The 23291-nt window shown below is 42.7% G+C and overlaps 1 protein-coding gene and 1 pseudogene across 1 annotated transcript in view; both read right to left on the bottom strand.

Moving 5' to 3' along the window:
- LOC138513998 (lysosomal alpha-glucosidase-like) overlaps positions 1 to 23291 on the bottom strand; it is a 1078298-nt gene that overhangs the window by 568185 nt on the left and 486822 nt on the right. The gene's annotated exons all lie outside the window — the stretch shown is intronic.
- Positions 21082 to 22800, bottom strand: LOC138513141 (anillin-like; annotated as a pseudogene).

The raw sequence follows: 23291 nt of genomic DNA, 5'->3' as shown, positions 1-23291 counted from the left end.
CAGGTACATTCATATCAGAAAGCAGTCGTGTAGAAGGCAAAACACAAAAGGAAGCAATTGTGGGCACAGAAATGGCAGAAAACAGAGAAAACAGTATTTTGTACAATCAATTGACTGTAACTTTAAGCATGCAAGTTTATTTAAAACCCAGCAACACAATGGGGCAATCATTTCAGAACGCAATGCATACCACCATTAGCCAAGCCAAAAGAAAGCTAAAGCAAAGCAATTTAAAACTAACAAACTTTGCCAAAGTCAGAAGGGGACAAAAGTCCCTCGTTTGCAAAGCTTATTGCTCAGGTTTGAAGAAGTGCATGACAGAAGCTGGTATAAAAACTAATTTCCAAAGCCAAGAAATAATCAGAAAAAGACCACATCATTGTCAGTGTTTGGTTGATGAAGAAGTGGGGAAACCACAGTGGCAAGAAGGCTGCCCTTCTGGTAAAGGTTATTCAGATGGAGAGGAGCATAACTTGCAGAGGTTTTGGAAGTCACAAAAGTGTGATAAGGAACACCAATGTGTAACTTGTCTCCCCTGAGGAAGTGCTTAAACCTTGGTGTTGTGAAGTTGAACACTGCAAAGTTGTTGTAAGCTGATAAGTCAGACCCTGAACTGCCAGCCTGCGGTTTGCTGTCCGTAGTGTGCGTACCGTGCCGTGCCCTGCGTTGGATTCAGAGTCAGAGTGAGACTGACTGAGAAGAAGTTAACTCGTCGTGAGGTGAATACAGAGCAGGTGAGTGTGAGCCATAAAACGGGCGTGCATGGTGAGTGACCGTGAGTGCGAGTAGTGCACTGGTAGGGAGGCGTCTAGCCCCCAGCCACAGGTTTGCAGTTAACACATAGGCTATGTATGTATACATGCCTCATGCCAGTAGGGAAAGATATGCTATGCACCTGGCCTCCTGTCAGCATCAACTAATTCAGACTTTGTACATCCTTGCTTCCGCTGTAGATACCAGTCTTCATGAAGTGTGTAGCATGTTGTGGCATCCAACATGTATCCTCGCCCTCCCCTCTTGCACTCACACAGCAGCGAAGGAGAACAGAAGTCAGATACTCATATGGGCTTTTGCGGATTGCAGTAGACTTAGCAGTCTGAGGAGGGGTAGGGGGAGCACCTAGTCGGTTTCTAATTTTCTGACAGAGATTTCTGGACATTTTTAGTGGAACGTAAGCGAGAGGGCGAATGTCTATTACTTTCTTGCTTTCCGTCCTCTTTCAGCCACATGGGGAGTTGAAGATGAATATGTAATATTTATTATTTCGTTGTTCTTGTTAGAGCTTTTATTAATATGGCCAGGTGATTGGGGTGAGGTCTGTAGGGCGGCTGGGATCATCTGATAGCAGGTTTAAGGTAGAATGTCCCGATAATGTATGGTTATCTTTTTTATTACTCCGAGTCAGACTCTTCCTCGTCACTCATTTCTTCATTAAGGATATCCACTCTCCTTCATGAAGTAATGACTGTGGCGAGGGGGTAATGTATAAACAAGAAAAGAAAGACTAGACTTTCAACAGCCAAGTAGGATGTTTGAGCTCCGATGGGCAAAGTGTGTACCAAATCTTTGAATCGCAAAAAAGTATTCCATTCGTAGAAAATGGCCATTAATTCAGAGCTATTGCAATCCAGTCGCTGTTTATTAACCATTCCACTGCCAGCTTAATGGTGTGCTGATCACATCGAGAGAGTTGAGTCGCACTCCAGTAAGTCAGTGTGTTTGCAGTGTGACACAGATCCATCAGTACAGAGAGTCAACCTGCTCTAATGTTGGTATTATTGTCCTAAGAGGAGCGTGGATATGACCAACACGGTGCTACTTTGCAAAAGACGAAATTCAAAAGCTCCTCTTGTAGCGTATAAAGGGAACCCACATTGTACACCACAATTCTTCATGCGAGTAGGCGCTGGCAGGGACGTCAGTTCACCAAAATGCTAAGAGTAGCGGTAGTGAGATCACATGAACCATTGACCTCTGATGACATCACAGGAAGTAATGTCATTTGACCCCACCCCGAAGTGATATCACGGGAAGCGATGGAACACGACCTTTCACCACTTGACAAAACAGAAGTGGCATCACATAGCATTGTTCCTAAGTACACTAAGAACTATGGTTACGATATCACTATAATGTGATATATATTTCATACAAAAATGGATCGCCATATGTATCATTCAGATCAGTGTGCATAGGCCCATATTACCAAATTACTGTGAATGCAAGCAGACATCCATGGTCAAATGATAATGATGTCTTATTATATAGCACTTACGCTTAAGCACTTTATATAGAACAAATATAAATAAAATATCACCAAGCCTGTGTTGGGACTCATTTATCGACCTCAGAAGGTTGAAAGGCTGAGTTGAGGTGTTTAGGAACAGACTAAATCAGTGACTCACCCCTTGAAGTGTACCTGAAATAGAATTTTCATGAGTCTAGCAATTATTGTATGCAATTCCAGAAAGACAAATGATTTGTAATTCCTATTCTTTCTTATTTAGGGTCACTGCTGAAAGTGTTAGACTTGTGGAACCCCGTTTGTTTTTTTTAAGAGGCCTGAACAAAAAAAGAAAGTCAGTCACTCCAGAAGCAAAGAGCCACATTGCCCTGGTCACAGGACCTTGCATTTAAAAAAATTAAAAACAATTAAAGTCTTTTTTTCTCTAGGGGTAGCAAGGGAGACCTCAGGGGTCGCAGTTGCGACCCCTGGCGACCCCTAAATGACATCACTGGTCGCTGGGAGTGGGACCTTCTAAGGAGGGGAGATTGATTTTGTGCCAGAAAAGGAGGGTGCATTTTAGTGAAAGAGAATTTAGGGATGATGTGTATAATAACATTGTTTTTCCTTACAAAGATATGGAGTTTCTCGGCTAAATGGGAGGCTGTGACTTATAGAGCAGATACTCCCAGTCTGTTTATTCTTTTCAATCTGCGAAATAGTTAACTTTCTCTCATTATGAATGCAACACGTCAAGTCCCGCGTGTGTCTTGCAAGCGGCATTTGCATCAAAACAAATAGCAAAAGACCAGTTCCATTAACAATTAGGAGGCGTCTGAATTTGCCATAACAGGAGCATTTGAGATGGAAAAAAATGCAGGGGTCCTTACAAAATGAAGAGCGTCGACCCGATTGGCTGTTCCTGCCTTTTGCATGTGCAATGCAGCCTGCCCGACGCCGGTCGGAGCAGCGCTCCAGAGCGCAGTGTGTTTTCCTCGTAATTGCAGGTGATGTGACTTCGCCGAGGGCTGCCGGGCATGAATGGAAAGCTGCTGATGACCATGACTCTAGGCCTGGGAGCTGTATAAAGATGATGCCTTGGCATAAAATAAGGAAGTGCAGGCATTCATCATTCTGTCCCTGAGCACCCAGGGAAGTGCAGTACCCAATCATTTATCACAGTGCTAGTTTTCATTTACGCTAGAAAAGAGCTGAATTAAGCGACGCTATAACAAACCGCAACTGAATGGTGACTTGCACTTAGGCCGTTGTGATCAGCCACCGTAGTGTAGCTCAGTCAGCAGCTTCCACGCGCTGTGGACTAGCATTATCTGTATGTAGCGGACTGACTACAGCCACGGCCGGCCGCCTGGCCCTGGATTTTCAGGAACCTATTTGCATAAATAGTAACACGTCAGTAATAATACAGAACCTATTACAAATTGAGTCGTCAATATGCAACAGCACATTGCCATGAGTAAGGAAGCTGCAGGGGAGAAATAAACTGTGGTGTCCAGTATATGAATTCTCACTGTTAATATTTGCCTATGTAGAAATATCAGGTGTGACCCTTTTTTTGAAGTATCAAACTGTATGAGCTAAATTACCTTAAATAGACTTTTAATTTTGGCAGAGAAGTGATAGTGAGTTGAGATAATAGAATTTGGCCGGGAGCACACAATTTGGTTAAGTGGACTAGAAGTCGGGATTTGAGACCAGCTTGCAATTCATGAGCTTGAACACATCTCTTCCCAGATGTAATTGGTACAAATATTATTTGTAAAAGGTCTTTTTACATTTTTTGTTTGAGAACACCATCTGATTGTGGCAGGCATTGCAATAATATGGTGATTGTGTTTTGCTAACTGACGAAACTGCTGCTGTATTTTCAGAAGTTCCACACTTGTTTTTTTTTAATGTGGATATATTCAGCCATATTGTCCAAACTAGCAAGTTGCTTTGTTTCAGAAACCACAGCTAAGAATCATTTTGACTGTCAAAATAAATAAACTTCAAGCAAGTTCCAAGGATGTCATGTGATCCAGGGCAGGGATTGGCCCTGGGGCAGACAAGGCAGGTTGCACCTACTGCAGGATTGCCTTCAAGTGCGATAGACAGGGCCGGTGCAAGAAATGTTGCCACCCTCGGCAAACTGGCAGATTGGCGCCCCTCCCACTCCAGATCCTAACCATACTCAACCAATCATACTCATTTTGTTACCGATTGCCGCAAACCCATTGCCTCCACTTAACATATTGCTCACGTCTTCTGCTGTGAATGGATCCCATTGCATTTTCCGTACCCTCACAATAGAGCCTATATACCTGGGAGGTGGTGAGGCAGGGAAGTAAGCATTATTCAGGTCTTCAAAAGTTAACAAAATGAACAGTGCTCAATTCCTATAAAATAGTGGGAGCATGGGGGTGTGCTCAAGAATATATGCATAGGCGCTGAGCACATCAGGCGGAGGGCGTAGGTGCACCTGTTCTCCTTTCCATGCTCATCTAATTCACTGGTTGGCAGGGTTTCTTTCTCCCCTCTTGCTGGTTTCAGGCTTTGTGACGTGCTAGCATTCATCTTGCAAAATGAGCAACTGCTGCTCACTTCAAAACTGGAATGGAGCCTTATTAATGGACCACCTGATCTTTGTTTGGAGGGGTGGGCAGTCAAAATGTGCGTTGCAGGTGCGGGAGTAGCAGGGGATTCTATAGCACAATGTTGCAAACACAACTCAGCAGGTTAGGTGACTGTTGCTGAGATGGTATATGTTTAAAACTTCCAGTAAATTATATGGCTTTTTTCTATTCCAAATGTGCTGCAAAATGTGTTGTTTTGACCTTGGGATGGGCTCAGTTTTCTCGCTTCACACAGTGTGGGAATCTCCACCACTGTAGTAAAAATCAAAAGCTGCTACCCAATAATATATGCACAGTAGGTTAAAAAACTCTTTTCCATATATAGGATGCCTGTCTTTCAACAGTTTCTAGTTATTATACACGCAAAAAGTAAGGACATGGTAATGACATGGCCCCTCTAACCCGACCGGTGTGGTGCCCCCTGAGGAGCATTTGTCACCCTGTCCCCCGGTATCAAAATCTGGCTTTGCTCTGAGCAGACCAGATTGACCACCAATGGAAGCTTCAGGGAGTGTCTAGGTAGGAAGGGGAGGGCTAGAACAAGCCAGTATACTCAGTCTGCAGTGAGGTGTTTGGGTTAATATGAAGAGGGGAAAGGAGGACCAAAAGACCAGAGTGGAGTGTGCAGCAAGTGGAGTAGGAATTGCATTGAGTCCTGGCATGTTTGGAGAGCATGAATGGAAGGAAGATGTTGGCAGTGAGAGAGTGGTGCTGATTTTGGCAGTTTCTATGTATGTAAACAAGTGTTTGAGAGCGAAGACTTGAGTTAAGCGGGGGTAGCGGTTTTAAGGAGGGCAGGGGTTTGAGAAGGTGTTCAGTGAGAAGGACACTATATCCCTGGGGCCAGTACAGTGAGCAGGGCATTATATCTCTGGAATGTGTGCAGGGCACCACATCTCTTGAGGGTGTTGATGGGCAGTCAAAAGAAGAGTAGTGATAGGGTGGCAGGATTTGGTGGGAAGTGGAGAGTAGGGGCAGAGCAAGGGAAAGAAGCAATATGGACTTGAAACTGTAGCAAGAGTGAGGGAGATAGAGTTAGGAGGGTGTATAATGGCCGAGACAATGATGGTGAGATGGCAGTGAGGTTAAAGATTTAAAGACAGTCATTCAGACAAAAGGCATGCAACGCTGATCGAGCTATCACATTTGGGTCACTTAGGAGGTCTCTGAAGGAGTCAGATACGGCTAAAGACTTTAAGCCTCCTAGGATCAGGGGCATATTAGACAGTAGGGGTACCAAGACTATAGTAAACGAATCTTGGAGCAAGCAGCTTTGGAACAGGGAGACTGGGTTTGGGCGTGGGAGACCCCTTACAGGCTGAGGGAAAGTGGCTTCAGACCATGGTAGTCCAGATCAAGGCTAACAAATAAGAACCGCCCAACGGAGATAAAAGGGGACAGGTTTTACCCCATTTGGGGTTTATAGATTGGGTCTTTTAATATAGTTCTTAGCATGACTCAGCACAATGGAAGGCTGTTAACTCACTGGCAAGAAAGCCAGTTGCTCATTTAGCCTAAATGGAAAGATGATAGTTCTCTGACACAACACCTCTGAACAAAGGTAAGCTCTGTCATTTGCATTGCCTTATATACCTTGCCTTTACCCCGTCTCATCCTCATTCTTGCACGCAAACCTGCACACAGCACCTATGTTCAGCTTACCCTCATCACAACTTCATTCCCATCACATTCATCACCTACTTCCATCAGCAACTCACAACACAGGCCTCAACGCAACAGACATTTCAGACCTTATCAGAACACACATTCTCAATGCTCTCTTCCAGAGATATGGCTTTACTTCCAGCTGGTGAGACTGGGTGAGGGTTCAGTCACCCATGAGACCTCATCCTACAGAATTAATTGATTCCCAGCTCATGTAGCATCTCAATAGTCACATCTTACTCATACAGCCACCTTCTGTCTCTTCAATCAACCAACCGAGGCCAATAAAGCTTTATAACAAAATCAGGGATCTCATGACAGCAACAATCAACCATTCCAAAATCACCTGACTCAGGAACCCTAACCTGTGAAAATACAAGCAATGAAGAAAATTACAATCACTTCTCAACCTTCCTGATTCCCTAAACATCAAACAGCTTGTCATGGAACCCACTGAGAAAGGCAACACTCTTGACATTGTATGTATTATATCGGATGCAAATTAATGCATACCAGCTCTCTGACTGGACCAGAGAGACTATACCTTGCTAATCACTGAGGTCCATCATATACCACTCAAGCACCATAGATCACCAAATCTAACCAGCGTGCCAAATCGCTCCACCAAGAACCTTTACATGAATGCAACGTAAGAAGGCCTCACCTGCATAGAGTTCAACTCTGACACCTCAAATTAAGTTGTCTCCCTGCTCAAAGAATGGAATCACACCCTACCGCCAACAAGGCCAATGCACTGCTTAAGTCAAGAGTCGCACTAAAACCTTCCACACCTTGTTGCCAACAAGAACTTCCTAACACCAAATGTGCCACTTGCTGAAAAGTAAATACCAATAGGATGATGCCATCTCCCTAAAAATACTTGAATCTTCATGCACGAACGGCATTATCTGAGCTTATGTTGACCAGTAGTACACAAACATAGCAGAAGCCTCCAATAAAGAAAAAATCTATTCAAGGGCACAACAAAAGTGCATGAACCCTGTGCATGAACTTGTTGTTCGTCAGTCCATGGAAAGCCCGAAGCCATCACTTTGTTCCACGGCATAATGACACAATTTTAGCCACCACATCAACATCTACCAGCATGTTTAACCAAGTGCCGGCCCTTAACCCAGGAGGATGTCACAGGTATTATAACAGCCCTCATGTTTACCTCTGATGTGGACAGCATACTTCTTGACTCTATTGTGAAAATCTTCACACAGGAAAGACTAACACCTCTCCTGAGAAGAATCAGTACACCTCTCAAGGCATGTAATGGCTGCACTGAAGAGGGGCTACATTCTATATCTGCTGAAGCCCACACTCAGGGTAGAAATCTTTTTTAACTACTGACCAAAACAAAACAGGTGATGGCTAAAATGTTTAGAATTAATCTTAACCTCTGGCATTAGTCTGGGAAACCCTCCAGACCGTAGCTCTTTGCCTGCCAAGCTATTACAGAAGGGGAAAGACCATGTGCAAATCAGGAGTGGTCCCACCCCGAAAGGGGCAGTCCAGCCCAAACTGTTGGTCACATCCCTTTTGCAGAAGACCACAAGCATTGGGCCTCCTAACTGAGGAGTAGCTTGGGGCTCTAGGCCCAGCAGGCACGTGACCCATGCCTGAGTATACTTGTCCGACTCAGGGTGACTATAGAAAAACAAAAGAGGTGATGGCTGGAAGATTGTGAATTAGTCTTAACCTCTGGCATTGATCTAGGCAACCAACCACACCATCATTCTTTGCCTGCCCACCCATTACAAAAGGTGAAATATCATATGTAAATCAGGCTTGGTCCCACCCCACCCCACTACTGTGCAAACATGCATCTTGCCTTTATTGGAAATGTGAATAAAAACACTGTCCTCCAATTACATACAATCACTTGGCACAACTTCGTCATGGACCACTAGTCTGACTTCCAACCAAGATGCAGTACTAAGACCACCACCATCAATGTCATCAGTCAGACCTACAACATCATGGACAAGAGGAAATGTTGTCAACTAGCCCGCCTTGATATCTTTGGTGACTTCAACAATGCACTTCCCAACATCTTTGCCACTAGCATGGCACCCAGACAGGCACCCACTAGATCAAGGTCACGCCACAACCTGTGTTGCTCCACAAAGATCCACCATTACTACAGTCATCCTCAGCCTCTACATGAGGGGATCAAGGTAACTCCCCAATACCCTTGTCATCAGGATCCACAAATACAATGACACACAACTCCAAAGGTCAACAGTGTCATACATCAAATGACTAAAACATTGCCTTTCCCTCGTGCAGATCTGCAATGTCAATATCTACTGTATTTGAGAGTGACTTCTTCATGTAGCATTCTTTTATCAGCTAAATCAGTCATCTCTCCAAAAGATCCCAGCACTGTTTTGGGTCAAATCTGATCCACACTGGGCACAGCCTTCTTAGATGGTTTCTTATTTCACCATTGGGTTGCAACTTGTCATTCAATAAGATAATGGGTGTGAGGCGCTCACACCATCATGCACTGGCCCTGTACACCAATGCACCATGTGATGTAGACAGTCCTTGCAAGAACATAGGCTTTCAGGCGCTGGTCATTCTTTGTAACACATTGTTTGTTGGGTTTGAGCGCCTTCCTTGTGTACACTTGATAGATTGTGGATATGGGTTTGCACCTAGTGTACACTTTACACATCGCAGGCAGCATTTATAATTGTATCCTATGGAATCAGCCTGCTTGTGTAAAAAGCAGGTCAGTTCAATAAGAATCCAGATCATTTGTGCCAGCATGAAAGCACATGCTTGCACAAATGCTGGCATTTTTGTTTGGTGAAGAGTAAGGGCAAGGTGGAATCGTACTTACAGACAGTGCCTCCTCTCCACCCTACAAAATAATGAAAATGAGCCATAACGTACATTTGAAGATTAAAAGTCTTACACAGTTTACATTACGGCTCATCAAAATGGAGCTCCCAAGATTCTGAAAGAGTGTACCTATTTGTATCAGACAGGCCCGATCTTCTGACCTACAGAAACGAAATGAAGACTCTGCTCTAGAAAAAATACCTTATGTAACACATTCTCCTCTCCAGCCTACCTCGGCCCACTACTCTTCCTTCTCCTGCCTGCTCTCCGTGCCACATTGATTACTTGTACCATCCTCTTGTACAGGACTCTGTACAAGAGGATTGCTTAGAAGCTAGCTTTGTACCTCCGCCATACATATATACACATACACACTTTCGAGATTTCTGCGGTGACAAAAAATGCATTTTTTTAACATATTTAGGTAAAATAACATATTTGTATTTCTTTATGCAAAAATGATTTCCCAGTACTGGGCTGATCATTCCGACAACAGCTATCTTCAATCATTAAACATATTTTGTGTCTCTTTTTTATCTTTGGTTTGAATTCCCTCTACCAGTATGCATCATGAAATACTTGCTTCGATTCTCTTCTGAAAATTATTATTTGGGTGATATTTAAACATTTTATTGTTTACATGTTCGTTTATGATTGGCAGCTTTACACATGGTTTAAGTAATCTTATTTGACTCATTAAGTCGTGGAATGCAGAGCAAGCAACACAGTTCAAGTCTTAGGCGCCTGAACAGATAGACAGCAGAGTCACAAGAGCAGGAAAAGGTATGCCAAGACAGCCAACACAACATAACTGTTTCAATATATATTCTATATTTATTTATATGTATTTATTTGTATTTAGTTATAAAAAAAGAACTTTTAGAAATGTATACACAAATACACATTTCATACAATCAATTATTCAATTATCAAAAATGTCAACATACCAAATAAAAAATCAAACATTTCATTAAAACATACATAAAACACATTCATTAAGATTAAGATTTGGGTTGATGTCGATCCACATAATTGATACAAAATTAATACTCAACCCAAAAAGGATTCTAAATTCAATCAATTAAGAGGGTTTAACACACCAGTGCAAATTAGCTACATTATAAAGGACCAAGGTCTTAGCATCTACAACAAGATAAAAGTAGACCGACTAAAAGGAGTATATTGTCCACAATACCTATCAATGATCATTGCCAAATGTGTTCCTCATATAGCACCAAACTTTATAAAGTGTAATGTGCAACCTTTCACATTCAGAATTTAGACAGTAAATCCCAAACTCTATGGATTTAATTGTGTTATAATCATGGGTAAATTGACCAAGCAGTGTCATATAAATAGGTCCCATTTTACGGCATTCTGTCATCAAATGCTGCACAGTCTCAATGTGTTCCAAATTTTCACAGATTCTACAATACCTATCTTCTCTGGGAATCATTCATTGACCACCTCGTACAGATCTAGTTGGTAATTGATTTGTGCAAAGAAGCAATCTAAATCTTCACACTTCGGGGTCTGGCCAGCGTAGAAGATTGTGTTGATGCTTCATAAATCTGTGATTTACCAGGGAGACCGCAGTGTAACTCCGAAGGGGTTGGAGGTGGTCTGATTTTTTTACCCAATCCCACTTACTCAGTCATCGGCTAAAGGCACCCTTAAGCTTTATGAATGCATGACTGCGTTGGAAGTTGGGTTCCCAGTTAAGGTACTGAAATAATTCATGAATCAACTTCATAAACCCACATTCTTTTATCGACCGTGGGTTAGACAATAGTTAGAGCCCAACCTGCTCAATATCAGACAGATAGGTGATATTTTCAATTTCAAAAATAATTTGCCTATCCATTTTATAGCAAGAGATTTCAGGGATAGTAAGCCTAGTTCTGGGCGAATGTACTCTATGGAGGTCGAGGGGGGAAGTCACAAAACACATCTCCAGAAAAACCCTTCGAGCACATTGAGCCATTCAAGATCTTGCATGTCAAGACCCTCTAAGCCATGTAAAATGCCTGGACAGAACCATTGGCGGTAGAGAACCAGTATACCACCAAGGGAGAAGCCTGCATGGTGATATACAAATTGCAGTACCAAGAATGATGTATGTTTAGCTTTTATCTTCCTACAAAAGACCAATTCATGATAGCCTCTAGATTAGGACATTTCCACTCAAAGATATTTATAGCACTGAGTGTATTCAATATGATCTACAGCCAAAATGAGTGGCCATTTTTTTTGTACATTGGGCCGAAACTAGTATAGATTTAGTTTTTCTCAAGTTAATAGATAGCCCATGTTCTTCAGCGTTGTAAGCGGATTCAATTAAACACTACAGCTAAGTCAATGCCTAGTCTGGGATGTTGATGGAAACCCTTATTGATATATTTTTATGTCCAGTTTGTTTACTCTGGATGACAACGCTTATATAACACCCCTCTCTTAGAATCCCCCTGACCCAACTGAGCCAAGAAGTAGGTTTGTTTTGCAAATTAAAAGGTTTACTTGGAAATTAAACAATATATCTATATATCACACTTTTATAAATAAATTGATAATTGATAGCACACTTGAAGATGATAGTGATCAACAATGGATAATGTTACAGTAGCACAGTTCTTGGTTACTTATAAATAGGAACAGAAGAATAAGGTGGCAGAGAATGCTTTATATGGTTCAAGGAAAGGCAAGGTGAGACCGAATGCAGCACAGAAATAACCTTGATATGATTTCAACCAAAAGATAATATGATCACTTTTTCTTGAACAATTCACTCCCCCCTATGCAATGTAAGGAGATGAAAAGGAAAGCACACAGTTCGCAGAAATGCAATCAAATATAATTCAGTTCCCTCCTAGCAAGCTTAGAGGAAAACAGGTAGGAGTTTTAAACACAGGCAAGATACTTTGATGTGGTATGCAAAGAAGTGAAAAATATGCTAAAATGATTTTAATTCCCTATAGGAGGTTCAGGGTGAGGGAGAGATACTTTAAATTAATTCAGGATCACTTTAGCAATGCTCTATGAATGATTGTCAGGTTGCACACGAATTTCAGCAAGGAAAGCAAGGACAAATATTTTTACACGTGGCTGAAATTAAGCAAAATGTAAAATCGCGGCAAATTTAGTCGCATGTGTCGACCGTAATTACGGAGGCACTATAAGGGGTAGCAAGCCGGTGTTAGGCGCGTTGGAAAGCTTAGAATCGTAGCTTTAAGATGACAGACGGTTCCGGAGATACGGACGATTTAGTAAAGGTAGTTTTTAGGATTTGAAATTTGAAAGCTCAGAATGACAGATGACAGTTTTCAGGTTTAAAGATGATAGAATGGCACGATTCTAGGAGGCAGTTCTAATAGGCTAAAATAGTTTGGATTAGATTATTTTAAACTAAGAGATTGGTTTTGGCACAGTGCTAGCTGGGTACTCACACTAGATTTTGGACAGGAATGCGACTTCGTCACCGATCGGGTCAGGATTGGCTGGACTTCTGCTAGCGGTTCTTCACAGCGATCTGGTCTCTGGGTCTCTGGTTCTGTTATTGGTTCTGCTAGCGGTTCTGGATACAGCACTGCTTTCTGGATACTGCGACAGGTTCTTGCAAAAGTTCTTGGCAAAGGATTCCTTTTGAGGCCTGCTGAAGAGGATTCAGCTTGTGGATTCAGGCCTCTCTGCTACAAATTCTGGAGTTAATTTCTGGTCTCTGGAGATTGATGGATTTGAAGTCTGGATCTCTGGATGTGAAGTCTGAAGTCTCCCGGCAAAGCGTCCCGCAAGAAAGTGGAAAGTGAATGTCCCTACCTGGGTTCCATTGGCTCTTTTTATATGTTTAAAAAGTGGGTGTGGGCCTGGGACTAGCTAAGCCTGCCCCTCTCACTTATCATTGGCCAAGCTTTCCTCTCTCCCATGATTGGGGGAAAGAAATGGAGTGTCAGAGTGATGCTGTAGGTTTATGGTCAGAGGATCCTCCCCTTGTCAAATTGCACACAAATCTATTTCTGATCCAAATACATATTTCCTAGATACACAATTTGTTGAAATTACATGTACATATTACAGATTCCTTATGGTCCATGCTTGTCCGACTCTGATCTTGCTGGGGGCTTGCATTAACAAATGGCAACTTAATTTCGTTTTTAGTGGGTTTTGCAACATTGGTTTTTCATCAAAAATTACACAAATGTACACCCTCCTTCTACACAGAGTCCAGCTATTTACTAGGTTTCTAGCATAAACCCGGTGTCTGTAATATCAATAAATAGCGGGGTTTCGCTTCAGAACATGGTACAATGTTGAATCAAGTCTTGAATTGTGGGTACATTTCTTAGATTGAGGTTCTCCAAATTGCACATTTTTGTAAGCTTAATACAATATTTTAGAAGCATTTAACTTAAACATATATTTGCTGCAAAATGATTCCAGAAAAGTGTCTGAACCCACCCCCCAGAAGCTTGGGTGGGTCAGGGATCACATGTCTCCCCTCCCAGGCAGCTCTGTTTACAGTTCACACTCAAAATTAGCATATCCTATTCAAAGGAAAGGGTCTATTGTGAGGATGGGGTCAGCAAACCAGGGGGCCACCCTGCATTTGGTTAGCAGGTCCATGTGATCTCCGGGGCTGTTGGTGGTAAGGGCTGGTGTGAATGCTTCCCATGGACAGAGGCCCTTTGATGTGTTTTCATTGAATCAGCCTGCCTCCTGGGAACAAACCTTTGAAGTCCCAGTTAGCTCAGGATCCTCTTGCATTCCTGAGGTACGGTTCTACTGTCAAAGTTTAGACCGCTAGCGCCGGTTTGTGGACAAAGCTGGTACTGCACCCATTTTTGGGATCTGTCTTGAATTAATGCATTTCAATAGAGTGGTCTTTTGCTTGATAGTATAGGACCCTTGCTTAACATTGTTTTGATGGCATCCTTACAGTAGAGTGGTGATGTGGAACCCCCCACAAGAAGGTTGTATCTTTAGAGTGGTCTTGTGCCCATGATTTTAGCAACTTTTTGACATAAAAAAAACGGATTTTGAACAGAACCACCTTTCTTTGCACTGGTGGGTGGCAGATTAGGTTACCATTTTGGTGTGCGCAAACTGCGCAGTTCTCCTGGATTCTGGCGAGAAAGTGGGCTACGACAGCTCATCCCCACATCTACCCAGTCTATTGATTTAGTTTGTTCTGGGATAGAATAATGGGCGGCAACAGCTCATCCCCACATCTACCCAGTCTATTGATTCAACATGGGTCAAAACCCTTGACAGCGTAATATGTAAGGGCAGATAGCATAGATCTCATCCCACTAAATATCTGGTTGCATAACACTAGGTGGTCGGCGTATAACATTGCCACAACAATACATTTACCAATCTAAGGGGCACAGTTAGCGTATGAGGTCAGTCTAGATGGAAGGTCAGAGATATAAAGGTTAAATAGCAGGGCGGTCAACAAGCATCCCTGCTTAACCCCTCTGGCAATGGTTATATCTCGAGACAGTAACCGGGTGTCACCAGACCTGATCTGAGCTGTAGTGCCCAAATGAAGAGCCAACAAAATCTCGAATATCCATTCTGAGCAACCAAGGGTCTTAAGTTTCCTCCAAAGGAGCGAATGATTCACTTGTTCGAACGCAGCTTGAAAATCAATAAAAGAAATGTAAACCGATTAATTTTGTTTGGTCTTTGCTCTAGTCATTACTGCGCCTAACAGACGGATTTGATGGGTAGTGCTGGATCCCTTTTGAAAACCTGTTTGATGTTTATTCAAGATGTTATATTCCGTGACCCATGATTGTAGATGATCTAGCAAGAATCAGGTAAAAACCTTGCCCGTTGTGTCCAAAAGGGACAACAGGCGGTAATATTCAGGTAGAAGACGATCGCCAGCTTTGAATATAGGGACGTAGATAGCTTTTTTTCCAGGAATCTGGAATACGTCTTTCCCAACAGATTTTGTAAAAAATATCACATAATATAATAGCCCAAATTTCCTTATTTCCCTTCAGAGTAGATGTAGAGAGACCCTTAGGGCCAGGGGCTCGAGAGTTCTTTAATTTAGTTAAATGGCTTACCATATCATCAAATTCGAAGGTCATTGCCCACTCAATGCTACAGAGAGAGGCAGGTAAGTCAACTGAGTCGTCACAAGACATTTTAGTTTCAATATAAGAGTACCAGACTTTCTCAGAGATTGGGTTGATAATATTTTGAGTAGAGGGCGGTCTGGCCCAGTCAAGAATGCGTCACACTTTTTTGGTGTTCTTATCGCTGAGGGCTGAAATAATCTTTTGCCAATTGGTTGTCAGACTCACTTGTTTCTTTCGAGATAGCCAATTTGTATAACGATTTTCCAATTTTTGTCGCTCCTCAAATAGCCTCTACTGCCTTTATTTTTCAACTTTTCAAGGGCAATTCTCAATGACCTCTTTCCCCTCTGTATTTCAACATCAAATGGGCGCACATGATGCCTGGTAAATAGGACCTGTTTGTTTGCACTTCTTTTAAAATTATCACACAATTCTGCTCAACCAACATTCAATTTCATTGCCAATTTGCAAACTCAAGCAGTCTTTATACACAAATACAAGTTTCCGGCATATCTTGCTGACATTATATTCAGCCCATATAACCCAGTTTCCTGCTTGATTAAGTACCAAGTCACAGGTAGCATATTGATGTTGCCACGAAGTAGAAATTCTGTACACAAGCGTAAGGTTGCATGGTCACTAGATACATTCTTTGTGATATCTAAGTTCTTAGAGATATTAATTAATTGGGGGTTTTCATATAGCTAATTAAGATTTGACTCTGAATTGCCACATTTCCAAGTAGATTGGCTAGGTATATCACCAGAAATACGGCCATTCAGAATAACCAGATTACAAAATTCCAGGAATCTAAGCCATTGAGTACCCTTTGGATTAGCAAAATTCTGGGCCAATACACAATCCTGTCTAATCGCAGAGTAAAATTCTTTAAAAGAATGCTCACCACATCTGGCATTCAAATCAGCTCCCAATAGTACCATGCCCAAGTCAGTATTTTTATGCAGACCTGATATGATCGAGTCGATAGATTCCCGAATATTATCGGTCATAATAACACCAGACAGATCATATACATTTATGATTAGTAATCGCTAGTTACAGAGGCCAACATTAATAATCACCTCAACACCCAGCACATTCTCATTTGCTTCATCGTGCTGCACCAAAGAGGAGTCATATTCATGCCTGACCCCTAACATGAGGCCACCAAATGGACGCCCCTTTGTTCTTTCTTTGCAAAAGATTGATAAACAACATATCCATCCATTAGGAATTGTTCCATCAACCAAGTTTCCGGTAACATGAAGACAGAAGCATTATTCAACATGCTAAAGGACTGAGTTTTGTTAACAAAGTGTGCATGACCTTGGGTGTTCCAACAGGTGAAAATTACATGTTATGTCTTCAGTTGCTCAAATCCGGGGATATGTTTTTTCAACCATAGTGAACCTTTAATATCATCAAAGTCCACTTTAGAGTCTCTAGAACACCCATTTTTGGGGGAAGAGTTTGTAGATGATTGTGTACAATGGTCACAACCCTTTATATTAGTAATCAAAGGGCAGACCTTATCCAGTTCGTATCCTAGTAACTCTAAAGAGTCAAATGGGTTCCTAATCAATGCCGCAGTCATTGGCAACACACAATGGACACTAGTCAACCCCCCTCCGCTATCACGTTCAGGGGCAATAAATCAAAATTACAGGAATTCAACATCCTAAGAGATGGAATTTTAGAATAAAATTCAATAAATTGAGCCTGTTAAAATCTATCTTTTTCCCTGTGTCATCTTTATATTTAATTGTCAAAATGCGAGGGTCAAGAGGCTCTTCCAGCAATTTATTTTCTTGTCTCAATATAGACAAGAGAGATTCCAGAGACATATATACAATCTTAGTAGACAAAAAACGTCCAGGACAGGAAGTCTAAAAGAGACAAACACCAGAGGAGATTGGAAACACAGCTTTGTTGAAATTCCAGTGAAACTTTACATAACCAGGCTTCCTAATTCTAAACATTACATCATATTATCAAAGTCATGATTGCAGAAGGAAGATACAGCTAGTGGAGGAACCCTCCCCCGTGCAAAAGTGAAAGCTTCTCTAGTCTGCATCTTGTACTATGGCCTTAGTGGGGAACAAGAGGGCACATATAGGTCCGTCCAGTTAAAACCATTAGTAGGTATATATGCAACAAATAAATAGAGCACTTCATTTAAAAGCCTATAACACCCCAATGCTGGCCAAAGGGGATAAACTACTAGAGCCGTCTTTGTTTTGCATATTAAGTGACTTTGGGTCTCACCCTAAGTTACCAGGGGAATCCAGACGTGGATCACTGTTCTCAGAGAGGCACAGCTCCACCTCACTGATGATGCCCAACAAGGCTGAAACATGTGTATGGGGTTGCTGTTGGTAGTCTTGTTCAGAGGAGAACTGCCTAGCAGTTCAGTGCTGGACTGCCCCTGGGCGGGACAAAGACTGATATGCAGGGATATTTCTTCTCTGTGAAAGGGACAGTGAGCTAAAGACTTGGCTGAGACTCTCCCAGGGGTCATCCACCCAAGAACAGGTAAATGGGCCATGTTTGTGCTGGTAGAGAGACTCCCAGACCCCTCTTTGTTAAACTAGGGGCAGTGTCTCAACAAGATAGTCTTTCACACACATACATTTAGTGACTCACCCCAAGACATCATACACCCGCAGTGCAGCTCAAACCTTGACTGTGTTAAACAAGCATTGGCAATGCCAACAGTTTGGGCTTTTGTGTCCATCTGTACTCCAATGCAAACTATGCGTTCCTCCTCATATGTCATTACTCCCTATCTGTACTCCAATGCAATAGTTTTGTCTGGAGGCTTGTCACAGAGTACATGTGTTTGTTTTTGTATCACTATGTAGCAGACCAGCATGTTCCTGAGCAAGAAGACAATGATGGAGTACGCCACCACCAGAAGGCCTCTCACACAGGACCGGTTTTAGGATTTACGGGGCCCTGTGCAGCCAAAGATGTGTTTCCCCCCTTATTTGCATAAATAGCTACATTAGTGAAAAATACAGAAAATGAGATTAGAAAACAAGTGTTTTAATACACAAAGGTATCATGGGAAGTCACATTAAAAACATGCTGCCATGAGTAAAGCAGGAGACAAACAATCGGTGAAGCATAGTATATGAATTGTCACTGTTAATATTTACCCATGTGCCAATATCAGGAGTGAGCCTGAGCTAAGCAGTACATGAGACTGAAACTCTGCCACAACCAGCGATTTAGATATGAACAGCAACGAGAATGGGGGCACTGCACCCTCTGCCACCATGCACTTAGCTGCACCTATGCATACATTATTGCCATGTCAGGGCAGGAATTGGTCCTGGGGCAGACAGGTCAGGTTGTGTCTACTGCAGGATTGCCCTATAGTGCGATAGAACCTATTTATCTGGAGGGTCTTGAGGAAGTGAGAGTAAGCAATTGTGTAGGTCTTCAAATCAATATATACATCTAGGTACTGAGAGCATGGTGGCAGAGGCTTCTTCTTGCCATGCTCATCTAAATCACGGGGTTTGTCTGGTGTTCTGTCTCCTCTCCTACTGGGTTCAGGCTTGCTGATGTGTTCGCAGGCATCTTGCAAAATTAACACGTGCTGGTCACTACAAAATGGGAAGGGAACCTCGCCAATGGACCCCCTGTAGCTTGATTGGGGGGAGCAGGGGAATAGGCTGGCCAAATCTGTTTTGCGGGCAAAGGAGTATCAGGGGTAAGCAAGGCATCCTATAGTACAATACCTTAAAATCAACTCAGCAGGTTAGGTGACTGTTGCTAAAATGTTATATGTTTATGCCTGCCTGTAAATTATAAGTCTTTTTTCCTAATTCCTGCTGAAAAATGTGCTCTAAAATGTGTTGTTTTGGCCTGCGAATGGATACTGCTTCCTTGCTTCACTTAGTGTGTGAAGTTCTGCTCTGTATGTAAAAAACTAGCACCACCCATGAATATACTCACACAGAATCATACTTATAAGAAGGACACGTGTTCAGACAAATGTATGGTTGTATTAAAAAACCATAATGAGGCTTGTCTAAATCTATAGACACTGCACGTTGCAATATATAAACTGGAAGGGCTTCCAATCGCAACACGTCGCACAACAGCTCTACTTGGCATTTTATTTTGGTAAATCATCAAATCAAAACAGGCGCAAAGCACTTTTTGTTCTTTAAAAAAAATATATATCCCCATCCCAGGCTACAAATATATAGAATGTGTTTTTGGCAGGCAAGTCTTGGCTGCTTTAACCACGCAGAGCAGGGACCAGTCACCCTCTACCCTGGAATAAAGGCTGCATCGAGATAAGCTAAAGACAACGGCAAGGTCAAAAAACAAGCACGATAGCAAAACATTTTAAGGGGTGAATTTAAGGCGGACAAAATGCCCCCATTGTGTTCTGAAACCGTCGAAAATCAAAGATAGGTCAACACTGTACATTTTCGACTTAGTGCCTACTGGACTAAGAGAGCCCACAGGATCTTCACTGTAAATGTTGTGCCAGATGTTTTGGGCCGGTCCAAAGGCACAAGCCTACCACCACAGATCTCCGCTGCTTCGGGTAGCAGTGTGTGTTTAACCATCGCACAGCAGGGACAAAGAAACCTGCTGGGTAGGAAGGACAAATCCTGTCACTCTGGCCATCTTGGGAGGGTCAGTAAAGCACACAGTTGCCAGGCTCTGGAAGATACAGAGAGTGAGGGCATTTCCCGGAGCTCTGCAGCATGGCAGGCCCACGAGGGACCGCGAGCAGACCGAACGCAGATCCCTGCTTTGTACTCAGAGATGAAACGGGGAGTCAAAAATCGCTGTCATCCATCTACGGCTTCCAAAGGTACCCAATATATGATCTAATTGGCACAGAGCTCACTGCACAGACCGACAAAGAGAGACTATCGCTAGCTAGCTCACAGAGGGGAGAATAAATGAAACGAGTAGAGTACACCACAGCCTGTCGGCTACAGTAGTTCAGAACCAGCACATCATTTAGCTCACACAAAGTTCTGTTTAAAGAGTCTGCTACTGGGTGGAGATAATTAAAATACTTCAGTTTTCTGTGCAGAGACAGCTGAAAATAATGTGTCACTACTGCAATGTAAATAATGTCAATGTATCTTTCCCATTCAAAGCTACCCACTAGTTTTGGCTTGTTTCCAGGGAGCTTCCTTAGAGAAAGTCATCCAAGATGGCTGCCTCCATGAAAAAGGAAGGGCTCAAAGAGTTCCTGAGATGGGCAGGAATGGGTGGGATTAGCCATAGGGATTAGCATGGCTAGGGGCAAGCTATGGAAGGGATCAATAAACAAACAACCCCTAATACACTAATACACTGTGTATCCCTCCTCAAATGTTATTCATGTGTGCCCCTTGCCAGAAGCCCTTATCCCTGATACACATGAATCAGTATTTGAATGCAATAGTTTGGGCTATTATGTGTCACAAGCGACACCTAATAGCCCAAACTAAAATGATTGTTGGATCACGTCATTTCAAAAGAGATAAAGTAGCTAACCGATATGTGCAAGAAGAACAAGGTAACCATAGCATAAATGGATGCAATAAAAGAAAAAAGAAATCATGAGTACTGTGAGACTGAGGGCTAAAAGGGTTTAACACTCAGTTTCTCCAACTGGTGCGATGAGGTCCATCTGTCCAGAATTAGGGGTCACCAGCATGGTAGAGTCATTTATTGCACACAGCAAGGTCTCAGAAACACAAGGATCCATTGGTGGGCACTGGCAGGCTTGTGCTACTTTATCTGATGTGGACTGCCAGGTCTTAATATTGACTAATACCTGGTGCAACTTCTCCATCCACTCGTTTCTCTGTTCCATTGTGTCATCAGATAGCCAGTTATTGGTAAAACATAGGGTGATGCAACACTAGGTCACCAGATTCTCCTTATCGTCCTCTCGCTGAGGTCACATAGTTATCAGTTGCAGAGTATTGGGGTGTGCACAAAACTCTCGATCTTTGATCAGGGGACTAGTGCAGTTGAAGAGATTAATCTGCCCAAGTGGATCATTTGTTTTCTCTTGAACAGGATTCGTTCAGTATGACAAATCGTTCCTAGATAAGACAATCCACTGGCTGTGCCAGGCCCCAAAACCGCTCCCATCATCAAACACAGTTTGAAATCCACTTTGATGCACCATGGAATGATTCTGGCACTGCAACTTCAGGTGGATGTTCCCATCTAAAGGGGAGAGGAAAGGCATCTGGTCAAGTGGAAACTTGGTCTTGTTCAAGGACTCCAGTGAGACTGAGGGCGAGCCAACCAGTAAAAAGTTGCCAGTGGGAGGACTGCAGGCTGGGGATGCAAGGCTGGATTTTCTAGAATTCAGTAGCTTCTTTGGAGTGATCTTGAATCTGGTAGATTTTTGGTTTGTCGCCTGCTGCTGCAACTCCTTTTGGCACCATGCTGTAAACTTCAATGTCATTCTTAAAGGTAGAAGAGACGTTGTTCAGCGTTACAGAGGTACGGAAAACAATGGCATCTCCAAATAGTTCACCCAGGATTGCAAGTGTTGTAGCCACGATGTAATGGGAGCCGAAGTGAATCAATACTAGGAAGTAGTGACTGAGCTTCCAGGTGCAGTGCAAAACAGAGGCAAAATTGTCAATGTTCAGGGGCAACCAGAAATCCGAAATAGTGACAGAGGCTCAGCATGGTTCAAGAGGTTTTTCAGGGTTAGTGGCAGTATTTTCTGGTGACTCTGTGGATTTAAGACGTGTCAGCAGATTGAGTAGTGCCACACACTTTTGAGTTGAAACCAGCAGTAACCATCAGCCTCTGCCTCCTCCTGAGAAACCTTTCCATACTCCTTGTCCACACAGCAGTTTAATGCTTGAATAATGAGCTGAAGAGCAGTCAATTCCTCATTAAGATGCTTGATTGTGTCCTTAAGACTGAGGTTTTCTCCATCCAAAGCGTTCTTTGGTATCCCGCCAGATGAACCCATAAGAGTAGGTTTCTTTACGCATGGTGTTCCTTTGCACCCGGTTTGTGCCAGGTTGCGACGCAGGGATCTGTATGCATCGATTCTGTAGGCAGGGCTAATGTTAAAAGACAGGGAGGCCAGTGGGCTTTTCGATGTAGTATTATGGTCAACATTGTCCCTAAATTCAGGCACACTTAAAACCACAGAATTCAAACGTGTTGCAACAGACTCCAATTTAATGGACTTTGCTAGCGGTAATAAGACTGAGATGGGTGAGAGGTCCTCTTGTTGACGATCATGGGAGCTTAGATTGGGATCTGATGGCTCAGAGTCCTCGCTGTCCACTACTCCATTGAAGATCTGATCAATCAGGGCAGAGCTATTCATTGCTTCATTCTGCTCTTCGCCAGACTGGTAAAATGTGCTTTCTTGGATATCTTCTGATGAACTGCGCTTCAAGTGGACCTCCAGGAAAGACACACTTTTTCCTCACGCACATTACTGTTGAAGTCTTCTTCAAAGCTGCCCGGAGACACAGGATCTAAGTCAGATACCATTTCCTTATTCTTTGTGCTCTTTAGACATTGGGTTCTTGCCATCCAACGTTCCAGAAACCATTGCTAACTCAGCGTCTCACTCCCTGCGTATACAGATTCCATTGGAAATGCTGGGTGTTTCTTTCTGAGACTTCAACAATTTTACACAAATTGCACTCATGCCTTCAGTTTGAATGTCCAAAGGCTTTGGAGAGGTGGTGCCATCTCTGCAGTCGGCTTCTTCTCAAAGATGGTGACAGCGGGTTTCACAACAGGCTGGTCAGCATGGTCAAATGGTGATTGATTGTCTCCTACCGTTGAACTGGAATACAGAGAGTTACA

The sequence above is a fragment of the Ambystoma mexicanum genome, chromosome 12 (assembly GCF_040938575.1).
Source record: "Ambystoma mexicanum isolate Mex_15411 chromosome 12, UKY_AmexF1_1, whole genome shotgun sequence".
NCBI lineage: Eukaryota > Metazoa > Chordata > Amphibia > Caudata > Ambystomatidae > Ambystoma > Ambystoma mexicanum.
This window is presented reverse-complemented; position numbering and strand designations above follow the sequence as displayed.